This window comes from Lathyrus oleraceus, chromosome 5 (assembly GCF_024323335.1).
Source record: "Lathyrus oleraceus cultivar Zhongwan6 chromosome 5, CAAS_Psat_ZW6_1.0, whole genome shotgun sequence".
Lineage (NCBI taxonomy): Eukaryota > Viridiplantae > Streptophyta > Magnoliopsida > Fabales > Fabaceae > Lathyrus > Lathyrus oleraceus.
In genome coordinates this window covers 589,046,069-589,060,178 of record NC_066583.1, presented here as the reverse complement: position 1 = coordinate 589,060,178, position 14,110 = coordinate 589,046,069, and the positions used below count along the sequence as shown (strand labels likewise).

The following is a 14,110-nucleotide window of genomic DNA, read 5'->3' as shown; positions in this document are numbered from 1 at the left end:
CTATGCTAAGAAGCCAAATTAATGGATTTAGACAAAAGGATGGAGAATCACTCTTTGAAGCATGTGAAAGATACAAGGATATGATGAGACTTTGTCCATATCATGGCCTGGAATAATGGTTAATAATGGATACTTTCTACAATGTTTTCTTGTACAACACAAGACTAACCATAGACGCTGCAGCTAGAGGCACATTAATGGATAAACCCTTCCAAGAAGCTTATTAGCTCATTGAGAACATGACACAAAATCATTACCAATGGGGAAATGAGCAAACTCCTGTGAAGAAGTCCCAAATAAAGGGATGCATGTATGAAGTTAATGGCATAGACCATGTCAGTTCCAAAGTAGATGCCCTTTCTCAAAAGATCGAAAGCTTAACCATAACTCCTATAGCTACCGTAGCTACGATAACTCCAAACTGCGAGATATGTGGAGTTCCTAGACATATCACCTCTGAATGTCAATTATTGGCTAGAATCCCATCCGACCAAGTAACCTATGCCCAAGGAAACCCATGCTCAAATACTTACAACCCAAGTTGGATGAATCACACTAATTTCTCTTACAAGAATAACAACACATTATTTGCTCCCAATCCAGCCCCGCCTGGTTTTCAAAAGGAAGCACCTGCTGCTCCTCAAGCACCCAAAAATTCGAATCTCAAAATAATGATGGAAAACTTAGTCGCATCTCAGACTCAACAAAATAAGGAATTTATGAATAAAAACATTCATACTAATGAGTTGGTGAAACAGTTGGAAAATAAGGTAGACACTTTAGCCACACATAACAAAATTCTAGAGACACAAATCTACCAAGTGGCATAGCAATAAGCAGCTACTACTGCCCCCGCTGGAGTATTTCCCAGCCAACCACAACTAAACCAAAATGGGAACGCCAAAGTAATCACACTGCAAAGTGGAACAAAATTGGACGACCTAATTGATTCAAGAGATAAAAACACGATGATGGTTAGGAAAAATGATGAGATGAACAAGGAACAAGAAAGAGTAATTGACAATTAGGAGATCCAAAAAGACAAATAAATAAGAAACTAAAGAGAAAGAGGTCCAAGATAAAACCTATGTTCCACCACCTCCATATCAACCACCCGTTACAAAGTCAAAACCTAAGGTAAATTCAAGAAATTTGTTAAGCTGTTAAAACAACTCAATATAACTATACCCTTTTTAGAAGCCATAACCCAAATGCCCCTTATGCAAAATTCCTTAAGGAAATTTTATCCAATAAGAGGAAGTTAGATGATGATAGTACAATAGAACTTATTGAAGAGTACATTGCCATAATACAAAATAAGATGCCACCAAAACTTAAAGACCTCGGGAGTTTCTCAATCCCCCGCGTAATAGAAAAGTTTGTCATAGATAAGGCACTTTGTGATTTAGAAGCCAATGTTATTCTAATGCCCTTATCGATTAGTGAAAGACTAAACCTTGGAAACCTTAAACGTACTAGAATGTCATTATAATTAGCCGATCGCTCAGTCAAATATCATGTAGGCATTCCAGAGAACATCCCTGTAAGAATTGGTCAACTGTACATTCCTACGAATTTTGTAGTAATAGACATTAAAGAAGATTCGAGTATCCCGATTCTATTAGGAAGACCATTTTTAGCTATCATAAGGGAAATAATAGATGTAAAGAGAGGGAAGCTAACTTTTGAAGTAGAAGAAGAGAAAATTGAGTTCATTCTTTCCAATTTTATGAAAGCACCTGCTATAACCGACACTTGTTATTTTATAGACATAATTGACGAGTCCGTAAAGGAATTCGAGAAAGAAACACCTCCAGATACATAAGTCCTAAAAATTCTAGCATCACCTATATTAGAAGATGATGAGTGGCATGAACCATATGTAGAAGACAACCTGAGAGAATGTCTTGCGCTTACCCCTGATCACATACCTGGCCCAAAACAACCATTCATATAATTTAAAGTGTTGCCTAAAAACCTAAGGTACAAATTTCTAGATAACGAACTTGATCGCCCAGTGATAGTCAACGCAAAACTTGGCCTAGATGAGACTGAACGACTATTGGTTGTCTTAAGGAAATGTCTTGCAGCCTAGGGATATAGCATCTCTGACTTAAAAGGAATTAATACCTCTATTTGTAAGCACTGATTATGTTAGAAGAGGACTCCCTAAACTCTAGAGAACATCAGAGGAGGATTAACCCTATCATGAGTGATATAGTCAGGAAGGAAGTATAGAAGTTGGAATCATATACCTGATAACCGATAGTCAATGGGTTAGCCTAATGCACGTCGTACCTAAAAAAGGAGGTGTTACAGTAGTAAAAAATGAGAAAGGCGAAGCTTTATCCAAATGTGTAAAAATAGGGTAGAGAATATGTATAGACTATAGAAAATTAAACAAACCCACCCGTAAAGACCATTTCCCCTTGCCCTTCATTGACCAAATGCTTGAGCATTTAGCTAGGAATTCCCATTTCTGTTACTTAGACGGATAATCAGGATTGTTTCAAATTCCAAACCATCCTGACGACCAAGAGAATACCACTCTCACTTGTCCGTATAGTACGTTCGCATACTGACGAATTCCATTAGAATTATGCAATGCTCCCGCTACTTTCCAGAGATGCATGATGGAGATATTTTCATACTTTCTAGATTACATCATGGAAGTCTTCATAGATGATTCTCAGTGTACGGGTAGAGTTTTGAAAGTTGTATCATTAATTTAAATATGGTCTTAGAAAGATGCTAAAGGTAAACCTAGTGCTCAATTTGGAAAAAAGTCATTTTATGATTAAAGAAGGAATAATCCTTGGACATATAGTGTCCGATAGAGGGATAGAAGTGGATAAGGATAAAATTGAAACAATTGAGAACCTTCAACCGCCCAATACTGTTAGAGAAATACGAAGTTTCTTAGAACACACCGGTTTCTACCGACGTTTCATTAAAGATTTCTCTAAAATCACAAAAGCACTGCCCGACCTTTTAATGAAAGACACCGAATTCATCTTTGACAAAAAGTGTTTGGAAGCCTTTCAACTACTAAAATAAGCTTTGATTTTCACGCCTATTATGTAACCTCCAGATTAGAGTCAACCGTTTGAAATCATGTCCGATGCAAGTGATTATGCAGTAGGAGTTGTCCTAGGCCAAATGAAGGAAAATAAGTTACATGTCATATACTACTAGTAGAACTTTAGATGCAAGTCAAATGAATTATGCCACCACTGAAAAGGAGCTTTTAGTTGTGGGTTCGTGATCAATACATTTTGTTCCTACTTAGTAGGAGCTAAAATAATCATCTATATGGGCCATACATGTATTAAGTATTTATTAAGTAAGAAAGAAGTTATACCAAGACTCCTTAGGTGGAATTTATTGCTACAAGAGTTCGACTTAGAAATAAAGGACAAAAAGGGAACATAAAACATGATAGTAGACCACCTTTCCAGATTAGACAATGTTAAGTCCGAACAAGTGCAAATTCATGATGATTTACCTTATGAAAGACTTATAGCTCATTTAGAAAACGACACACCAGTTGCTCCCAACTTAACACTTCCTTTGAAGGGGATAGTTCCGACAATGAAAATAAAGAAGAAGTGGAATTTGCATTAGCACAATCCACAACCCCATGGTATGATAACTTTGTTAACTACCTAGCGGTAGGAGTACTACCCCCGAATTAACTTACCAACATAAAAATAATTTTTTCAACGACCTTAAATAGTATTATTGGGATAAACCCCTTCTTTTCAAAGGAGGTGCATATAATATTTTCCGTTTTTGCGTCCCTGAAGAAGAGGTTGATAACATAATTACCCACTACCACGATGCCCCATATGGAGGGCATGCTAGCATGTAAAAAACAGTTGCGAAACTTCTTCAATCCAGACTTTATTGGCCTAACTTATGGAAAGACGTTCATGTCGCAGTCGCAAAATGTGACTGGTGCAAGCATACTAGAAACATCTCATGACGCAGCGGGATGCCTCTGAAAACATCCTGGAAGTGGAAGTCTTTGACGTGTGGGGAATTTATTTCATGGGGCCTTTTTCATCATCCTTAGGAAATAAATTCATACTTGTCGCAGTAAATTACATGTCAAAATGGATCAAAGCTATCTCTTCCCTACAAACGATGCACAAGTCGTGATCCAAATGTTCAAGAATATTATCTTTCCTAGATTTGGTGTCCCGAGACTCGTCACCTGCAATGGTGGATCTCACTTCATCTTGAAAATATTTGAAAAACTTTTAATTAAGTATGAAGTCAAATAACGAATAGCAACCCCCTATTATCCACAAACAAATGGCCAAGTTGAAGTTTCCAATAGGGAAATTAAACAAATATTAGAAAAGATGGTTACTATATCTAGAAAAGATTGTTCATTAAAACTACAAGAGGCTTTATGGGCCTATAGGATAGCCTATAAGACACCCATAAAGACCACACCCTTTAAACTTGTTTATGGAAAATCATGCCACTTGCCGGTATAAATATAGCATAAAGCCTATTGGGTTGTAAAAACCCTTAATATGGACTACGCAACTGCTGGCGAAAAAAGAATTCTCATTAGACATGAGTTGAAATAACTATGATTAGACGTTTATGAGAATGCCAAGATTTATAAAGATAGGACTAAAAAATGGCACGATAAGCGAATAACGAGGATAAAGTTTATCGAAGGAGAGTTAGTTCTTCTTTTTAACTCCCGACTAAGACTTTTTCCTCAGAAACTCCATTTTAGATGGTTCGGACCTTTCGTAGTAACTAGTGTCTTCCAAAATGGTGACGTCAAAATAAAAAGCATGTCTAAAGAAACATTCACTATAAACGGGAAGAGACTTAAGCACTATCATTGTGTTGACAATGCGAATTATTACGCTAGTTTAAAATTAGAAGATTTTCCTGCTTCTTCACCAAGCTATAAATATTAGGAAATTTGTCGAGCTACCGACATTAAATAAAGCGCTGCTTGGGAGGAAACCCGTAATTTTATTTTTGTTTTCCTCCTAAAAAAATAAATGCGGTAAATTAACATTTATTGACCAGTACTAACTTAACTATGTTTCCTGCTAGATCACGTTCAGTCCCCAAAGCTAATTTTCCAACTAACTTATTAGAGAATGTAGAATGTCGATAACATGGTGATAGCTTTTAGAAACAAAGCCCAGAGGAGGCATTATAAAGTTTTGTCTCAGAGAGAAATCTCACTGACTAGGTACCCTGATGGCCCATCCATGTCAGCCTTAGGTATCAGAGAGAGTATCCGATTCATATTTAACCAAATCGACTGGGACCGTTTCTTTGTTGCTAGATTCTCGACCTACCGAAACCTCACTATGGAGTTTATCAGTTCTTTCACATATGATCCAACCCAAGGAATGGGTTTTAATAGAGGACTAACAACCTTTAGGTTTTTCGGCTATACCTACCGCTACAATCATCGAGAAATGGATGACTCACTAGGATTCCTTAATGGACCTGATGTCCATACTATAGTCCCTGATGATAGGTTTCTTCTCTATGAACTATATGAATTCTGGGGTAGCATTTATAGGAAATCAAATCTTGAACCTGACACTATGCATGTTAACCTTATCCATAATCCACCCATTAGGTATTTCCAAATGGTCCTAGCTAAAAAACCTTTTTGGGAAATGTGAGAACACCACCACTGTGTCAAAAGAAGAACTATTTATCATATTATGTGTTTTTTAATCCAGGCCAGTCAATGCGGAAACTTTCATGCTTGCTAGTTTAGATAGAATTGCTAAGTAAACACACGAAATCATCCTAGTAGGAGGATTGGCCACAATGATTGCATTAACTATAGGTCTCCGAACCCCATTGTCCTTCCTAACCCCTCCAGGAGGAATTAGACCAATAAACATTTTGTTCTGCTTTAACTGTCATTTTATAAGAAACAAAGTACCCAATGAGTATGAGCTGCTGATTAACCATGAAGTGGTACACCATTTTACTCTACCTAATCATGAGTGGACTAGTGTGCATAATTGTGATAATTGGCTATATGACATGGAAGATCAAGTGTGTCTCCCACTCCACCTGAGACTCCTCCCGTCCCTGAGTACCACCCAACTCCTTCTTCTGATATCTCCTGTTCATCTTCTTCAGCCAACTGTCCTCCTTCTGTCGAGTGCAACAATGAACTAACTTCCTTACAAACTGAACTCGTTGCTATTCGCCGAGACTTCCGAGACTACATTGACGTGATGGATGAGCAGATAAACCATTTTTGTACCAAGAAATTTACACCATTCATAGATTCCTAGGTCCCAATGTTGAACATCAACGTGGCTGATTTTAGGCTTATTTACCGCATTCCTACTTTGCACTCGAACATTGAGGTCAATACTTTGTTTAAGTGTGAGGGAGGAAAATATTTTCCGCTTTTCTAGACTAGGATTTCCGTTTTTCTCTTATTAGGATTTCTATTATTTTCTAATTTAGGAGTTAATCTTTGCTAGTCGAGCTAACAACATTAAACAAAGCGCTGCATAGGAGGCAACCCACAATTTTTTTATACTTTTTAATCAAATTATTAGTTTAGTTCAATTTTGTTTTTATTCAATTTTTTTTTCATTCATTAACATCTAATGCTCCTAATAAAAATCTATGCGCTTCAATGTATCAAAATCTGTCCATGAAGCCCAATTATTATCATTAAAAATGCACCCTGCCTGTCAAAGAACCCAAAAATGGTCCTGGCAGCACATGACACTTGCCACCTAGGCCTGACGTCCGCCATACCCTCCTGAGGCACCATAGTCAGCATTAAAACGCGTTTGGACCCATTTACTTCATTTTCTTCATCTTTCCAACAATTTCCAAATTTCCCAAAACCCATTAACATCATTCACTCTTCCAACTTCCATTCTCCCCCTATTCAAAACCCAAGACCATCACTCCCATATCCACCACATCCAACAAACCGAGACATCCCTCACAAACAAATTTCTTCTAAATCCTTCTCAAGCTTCAACAATGTCCAAAAGTGGAGATGATGAATTTAATGCCGTTATATTCAGGCAAGGAAGAGATGGTACCAGCCAAAGAAGCAAGTAAGAAACCCTTCTGCAATGAGACATTATTCCCATTAGGTATGCAGATGAGTCATGTCTACGTTGCCTAGAGTTGTCTGACAGTGTAAACTAGATGTTAGACAAACTAGGTCTATCACATTTCTTGACACATTGAGAACCTACTTACACCGAATTGACTCGAGAATTCCTCAACTCATTAAGCTACACTATGGTTCCTAACTATGCTAGCACTATAGGCATAATTAAGTTCCATATGTTTAATTGGGAATATGAGTATAGTCTGGATGCAATGTTCAATTTGTTTCACTTCCCACATGGGGATAGTGTTATTTGTGAGGCACCTATAGATACCAAATGGGTGCATGAAGTTGGCCCATTTTGGAAACAGCTAATTGGCTACTACACCAACACCTTCGAGGGTAACCTCGCATCCATGATCCACAACCTGGCCATCCGCTATTTCTGCCAAATATTGGCTTGCACTATTTTTGACCGGGAAATTATAACAAGATAAACACCAAAGAGGTTTTAAATTTACAGGCTATTTTTGCACAAACATGGGTCAACTCGACCCCATTCATGTTTTCTCCTATGCAAGCAGCTTGCATCGTAAAGAAAGGACCTATTTCTTTTTGGGGACTAGTAACCTATATAGCTCGCTCTTTGGGACTCAATAATGATCTTTCTACCTTGAAACCATTACCACCCGCCTCCTTGACCTCTCCGCAGTTAGGCATATGGACCTAGTTAAGGCTAGGAAAGAGGGGGGACATGCATTAATGGTCCATCATATTGAAATTGACAGTGTTATTTGCCTTGCCCGAACTGCACTGATGTGCAAAATATGGCCAATTGGTTGTATAACCTGCATGCCCCTGCCACCGACTCGGTGCCCATGGATATTCCCGCAAATGTCCCTGTTGGAAGGGGCACCGATGATGAATTTGATTAGAGAGAGAAAGGCTCTCCCGCACATGAGCCACCACCATACCATTCCCCTCATATCCCTGATTCACCTGCAAACACCGTATCATATTTTTCTGACCATTTTGCAGGTACTTCTACCAAAGCCGCATGCACTACACTTGATTACATACTTAGTGAGATGCGCTCCTAAAATGTTATGGATGCTGAGAGAGACAACCTGATTCACGCCATGCATAAAAAATAGATAGATATGATATAACATATGAATTAAATGCAAATACAAAAAACAACCATGATGGAGCAGATGGGTCAGATGCAAGCTTTTAGGACAAATATGACATATACTGTGCAACTGATCCAGGCTACCCAGGCCTCACTTCTAGGGCGTGTGCGTCATATGAGAGAATCACAGAACACCATAGATGACAACATTAAACAAATTTAGACATCACAGACCGCCATGTTAGAGAAATCCCAACAATGGAAAACCTTCCAAAACTCCATGGAGCACCGCCACTAGGAGATGCTAGAGCACTTTCACTTTTCACAAGCGGCTGAAGATCACCGTAAAAACCAGTTGCATTCCTTATCTGCACGGTTGTCTAACTTATAGATCATAATAGAAGGAGGACATGGGCGTGGTGGATATGGTCGGGGTGGGCATGATGGACGAGGTGGTTGGAACCAAGGCCAAGGCAGAGGCCGTGGCTGGCACTGACGCCTTCACAAATTTCATAGAGTTTTTTTTTCCTTTTTCCACTTTTATCAAAACATCGAGGACAATGTTTGGTTCAAGTGTGATGGAGGAACTTTAGTGCTTTTCTTTTATTTCTTTTTAGTTAGATTTTTTTTTCTTTCTAGTTTATTTCATGTTTATTAGGATTATATGCAATTTTTAGTTTAATGGTTGTTAGTCGAGTCAATGTATGTGCCGTCGAGTCTTTATGCATGGTTTCTTGTTATTTGTTGATTGTCCCATTTTCTTGAGCCATACTACCTTTTTTGTTTTCAAGACTTGGAAATTTATTGCATGATTTGAAAGTATATAGGTTATAAATGAAATTGAGGTTAGATTGTGGAGACTTGGGGAAACTGTACAAGATCGGTATTGTTTTAACACCTTAAGTCTTCCGAATATGGAAATAGATTACTTATTATGTTTATAGCCTTGAATTATCATTCTTTAATAGTCCTTAACTAGTTTATCTAGCAGTCAACACCATCCTAAGCACACACTACGTAGGAAGTCAATGCAAATAAGTGAATGATCATACCCTTAAAAGAAAGAAAAGAATAACGGGAAGGTTCCTTCTAAGTTAGGTGAGCATCACCGGTCACTTAACCCAATTGTACCCAATCTTCTCGGTTATTAGCAATTTAAGCCAAAGTGCATGAAATAAAAGAAAAAAAACATAGTAGTAAGATCATAGTCACTAACAGATTTCCCTAATATGAGTGTGAAAGAATAACTAGCTTAATATGATTGCACTAGAATGAAAAAGGAAGAAAAAGAGAACGAGTAAGTTAGGCTTGAACATGATAACATGATTCAGATTGGTTTGCATAGGGGGGAGGCTTATGACGACACAATTACGGAGTTGTGATCTTACGATATCCTTAGTGTTCGAATTAGTACCTATCAATGCGATCTTAACCAAAATAAAGCTTGTAGCCTAGTATGAGTATTTGAATGCTATTGTTTTTGAGTCTTTATATTATAAATGCTGCATTTTTCAAAACTTTTCATGTGTGTAGCAACTTGCTTGAGGATAAACAAAGGTTCAAGTATGAGGGAGTTTGATAACCATGAAACATATCACGTTTTCAACTCGACACACATGCCATTTTAGGATGTTTTATGTCCATTTCATGTTTTTATGTAGTGTTTTGCTGGTTGTTTGTCTTTGTTTCAGGTATTTTACAAGTGGAAGTTGTTACATGAAGAAACCGGACGAAAACGATGCAAAACGGAGAAAAATGACAGGAAAGCACTGGTGGCGGCCTCTATGACGCCCACCATGGTACTGACCATGACTAGGTAATCATGGGACCCACCAAAAAAAAGAAAAAAAAGCAAAGAATTGAAGTTCTGAACTCGTGGCGCCTGCACATCCCTCTGGCGCCCGCCATGACTTATGGGTCAACCACGTTGGTGAAAATTGCACTTGTGGCAACTGCCACAGTGCATTGCGCCCACCATGAGTTTCGAGACCTGAAAAATTGTAACTAAAACTGGCCCAGTCATCTCGCACTTCTTCTATATTTTCTCCCACGATCCCTACACATTTGGACTGCATCCTTAGCATATGTAACACTATATATAGGCAATTTTACTAGATTTTTGAGCATCCAAATTCTATCGTAACATTATGCAAGTTCTAGAAATTTAGTTTTAAGTAGAAAACTAACTATTGTAAAGTAGTAGCTTTCTCACATTGGGGAACTAATACACCTTAGTGACTTTAGGCTTTTGTTTTGTGCTTGGATCGAACAATTTTGCCGACATTCGAAGTTCAATTACATTCTACTTCTCAGTTTTAATTTCAGGTTCATTTAATCACTTTATTTTTCTGCACTTGTCTACTTAGAGTCATAACAATACTGTTTCTTTTATTGGGTTTGCTGTTGTTTTTGCTTCTAAGTTGTAAACGAATATCATTATTGTCATCATGTTCATGTCTCTACTTTGTATGCATAGTAATTATAACATGAATTTTGTGTCAATTATGTCTGGCTAAGTTATTTGAGTCCTGTATATGAGGATCGTCGTTCTGACGGGACTCAGTAAATCATTTGGCATCTGTTTTAATTTTAATTTATCTCGGTTATAAACTTTTGTTTTTAAAGTAAAACATTTTATGCGATAGCGAGAGCATTTAGATACCACTTAATAACGCGACTGTCTGAGGCTGGTATCCGAACAGAAAAGTTTGGATTTTTAATCTCACCTATTTGTCAGAAACGTATTGGTCCATTGTAAGGGCCACCTTATGTGTTTCATTTTGCAACATTTTGCATCAATGATAAATGGATGTTTTTGTAGTTAAAAGCGGTATTCCCTGTTTTTCATTTATTTTTGCAGTTTCAAAAACAAATAAAAATGGCAATGTTTTTCTTTTTGTTTTCCCTTTTGAGATTGGTCTCACCTCACCGGTGATTATTCTCCGGATCTCATCGATAACAATCCGGATACACCTCTGTATGACTTTGACAATCCGATCTATCATGCCAAAGAAGAAGGCACAGAAGATTGTGATCTGCTGGAACTAGCCAAGTTGTTAAGACAAGAGGAGAAGGTGATTCAACCGCTCGAGGGGCGATTCAAGATTTGTTATTCCAAGCTCCGCCGAGGTCAGAAAGTGAAAGTTGAGGCCGCTTCAGAGACAAGTCAAGAACAGAGTGGTAGCCCTGTTGAAAGAGCAGTTTGATAGTTGTGCCTGGTTGTATCATGATACACCAAGGTGGAATACTAGTGTTGTGGGGCACAAGCTACCGTCAACGGAAGACTGTCCTCCATTGAAGCAGGAGCTGAGGCCTGAAAAGGATGAGAAAGAGAAAAGGTGTATGGACCCCCAAAGTGAGAATGGAGCTAATCTGAAAGATGGATTCCCGGTACATCACAATGAGTATTGGTTGATTATACAGCTCAAGTCTCAGTGTTTATCTTCATGGATGGATTCTTGGCCAAGACCAGATTGCGTTGCTGCCAAATGATATGAAGTAAACAATGTCCATCACACAAGGTGCACCTCCTTGGTATGAAGGGATGCCATTCAGTCGCAAGAGGCCGGTGCCACGAATCAAAGGGCTACGGTGACTTTGTTTCATGATATGACTCATCGTGAAAGCGAATACCATGTTGATGACATGATGACAAAGTCCCAAGTAGAAGAGGGGCACCCGGTGGACTTGATCAAGTTGTTTGACCGGTTGAGATAACTCATACTGTTGAGTCTAAGTCAGTGCACTTATGGAGTGCTGTCCGGTAGGCTGCCGAGGCTTATTGTGAACGAAAGAGGAGTCGAGGTCGATCCTGCTAAAAAAAAAAGGATGGCTCAGAATCGAGCAACACACAGGAAGCAAACCCTGGAAAGAGGTGATTGCGCACAAAAGGAAAAAAAATCTACCCTAATGGCAATGTGAAACCATGATCTCATCGGGTTCCAACTCGGTTATACCCCATATGTCCTCAAGACTTTCCTCACCTTCTGTCTTCTGAACAAGACGCTTCCGATCGATCTCTGTCGGAGACTAGCCAAGTCATATCTCAAGCACAAACGATCATGCCGGACGCAGTTGTTCGTTTCAATCCCTCTTTTGCCTGGACCGCCCTTTTGGGTTTCAGTCCACCGGGATACCCTTTTTTGCTCAAGTCGCCCTTGTGGGGTTTTCGACTTGCCGGGTGTACAGTTTTTTCATTATCCCTAACTTTTGCCCGAACCTTTTCTCTTTTTTCCTTGGTTCGCCGGGATGCCCCTTTTTGCCTGGACTCTTTTATTCTTTTTGTCCAGCGGGTCAATTTTTCACGAAGTATCTTTTAACTGCGTCCGCATTCACAGGGGATGGAAAATCTTCATCATTCGTGGTCGTCAACAACAAAGCTCTGTCAGAGGAGACCTTTTTTGACCACGAACGAACCTTCATAATTTGTTTATCCACTTGCCCCACGATCGTTGAGGAGGAAGGATCCTTTTCAACACCACATCTCTTCCATGCTACCCACGAGGTCGCACTTCTCGGTTAACAACACGCTTCATTCACTGGGTACACCTGCCCCATGACAAGTGACTGCCGGCCCTTTCCTTAATTAGGCTCCATGCATCATACCGAGTCCTTGTCACCTCAGCCTTTTTCGAGTTTACGTCCAACGGGACCCCATGACGAAACCGGAGTCTCAAATGGTAGTACCACCTTCATCCCATATCTGAGTGAGAAAGGCGTTGCCCCAGTAGATGCACGTACCGAAGTACGACACTCAGGATACCAACTTCGTACTCAGCCACCATCGTTGGTGCTTTCAACTGTTATCGGGGAAGCACTAGCTCATTCACTTTAAACTCTCCCCATCAGACATCAGAACCCGTTCGGATTCAGGGTCAGGCCCCTTCTCCGGGATCGGTCACTCTCAATCTTTCGATTTGAGTACCTCGAGATGTCCTCATCAGGGACTTCAAACTTTCCTTGGTTGAGAATCATCAATGGGTTGTTGGGCGAGATAACCATACAATACCCTCTTCTTGATTGCTTTCTGGGAGGTATACCGAATATCGTATTCAGTCGACACCATTCGCCTTCTCGCAACCCGTCTGGTCCATGCTGACTTCTCAAGCACATACTTGATCAGATCCATTTTGGACATCCACAAGGTGGTATGAACCAGCATACTGTCTCAGTCGGCGAACAGCCTATGCCAAAGTACATCAAGTTTTCTCGAGCAGTGAGTGTATTGTTTCACAGTCGATAAACTTTTTGCTTAGGTAAATTGCATGCTCTTTTCGACAAGACTAGTCATGCTGACCCACCACACATCTCCTAGACCCCTTGAGGGCTGTCAAGTACCAAATCAACATTTATTCCTTCCACGGGAGGCATTAGAATCGGAGGTTCCTGCAACTTATTCTTTTTTTCATTTTTCCATGCCCCTTGGCAGTCATCATTCCACCTGACCATTGATTTCGTTCTCTTTTTTTTTTCGGTTCAGGCGTTTCTAGTATTGTTTTTTTTCTTTTTTTTTTTCCTTTTTTTTTTCTTTTTTTTTTAGCAGGATCGACCTCGACTCCTCTTTCGTTCACAATAAGCCTCGGCAGCCTACCGGACAGCACTCCATAAGTGCACTGACTTAGACTCAACAGTATGAGTTATCTCAACCGGTCAAACAACTTGATCAAGTCCACCGGGTGCCCCTCTTCTACTTGGGACTTTGTCATCATGTCATCAACATGGTATTCGCTTTCACGATGAGTCATATCATGAAACAAAGTCACCGTAGCCCTTTGATTCGTGGCACCGGCCTCTTGCGACTGAATGGCATCCCTTCATACCAAGGAGGTGCACCTTGTGTGATGGACATTGTTTACTTCATATCATTTGGCAGCAACGCAATCTGG

At 39.5% G+C, this 14,110-nt stretch overlaps 1 non-coding gene across 1 annotated transcript; it reads right to left on the bottom strand.

The window, feature by feature from the left end:
- Positions 1-2: 2 nt before the first annotated feature.
- LOC127090062 (small nucleolar RNA R71) lies at positions 3-109 on the bottom strand. The gene has a single exon (XR_007791596.1). It is a non-coding gene; the product is annotated as a small nucleolar RNA R71 (small nucleolar RNA).
- Positions 110-14,110: the final 14,001 nt, after the last annotated feature.